Source organism: Macadamia integrifolia, chromosome 9, assembly GCF_013358625.1.
Source record: "Macadamia integrifolia cultivar HAES 741 chromosome 9, SCU_Mint_v3, whole genome shotgun sequence".
NCBI classification, from domain to species: domain Eukaryota; kingdom Viridiplantae; phylum Streptophyta; class Magnoliopsida; order Proteales; family Proteaceae; genus Macadamia; species Macadamia integrifolia.
The window spans coordinates 16254492-16255237 of NC_056565.1; positions in this window are offsets into that span (position 1 = coordinate 16254492).

Here is a 746-nt window from a genome sequence, read left to right on the forward strand (position 1 = left end):
ACCCTTCTGCTGGAGCCGAAGGAAAAACACTTGATTGCTTGGTGGACTATCGAATGATCCACCTTCGGCCAATCCATGCGTCTAGCAAACCCTTCGGCTCAAGCCGAGAGGGAAAACACTTGTAAAATATTGCTAGTGATAACAGGGTCGGCCTTCGTCTGACTTACTAAGAGGTCGACCCTCGGCCAAGTCTCGGGGCCATGCGCCTAAGAAGGTCAACTAGGGTTTCGGCCCTCTGCAGCTACTTACTAATCAAAGATCATTAAATAGACAAGTTGGAAAAAGAACGATTGCATTGATAAAGCCCGAAGGCAAGGATTACATACGAAGCCCGAAGGCAAAGATTACATTTAAGGCCCGAAGGCTAGTTACATGATAGGAAGGGGGTAGTCTGCGCCGAGAGCCGAGGTGACCTCAAGGAGCGTTCGTCGGGTTCGCGGCCTCGTCTTCGGCGGGGAGTGCCTCCTGGTCCGAACCTCCACGACCAGGGGTCGGAGGGACTTCCCTATGCAGCTGGACCTCGCCTTCCTCGCTGCAGCCTCCACCGTCGGCGTCTGCAACCTCGGTGCCCGAAGGGACCACCTCCACATCGTCGTCCTCGAAGATGAGGCCGCTGTCTGCAAAGGAAACCCCGGGGTAGCGCCCGAGGACCCAATCTCGGACCTCGGTAGCGCCCATCGTGTACCCCGGGGCGATGGCGTTCTTGATCTCCTCCCTGAAGGCCTCGGAGGAACGGTACTTCTCGA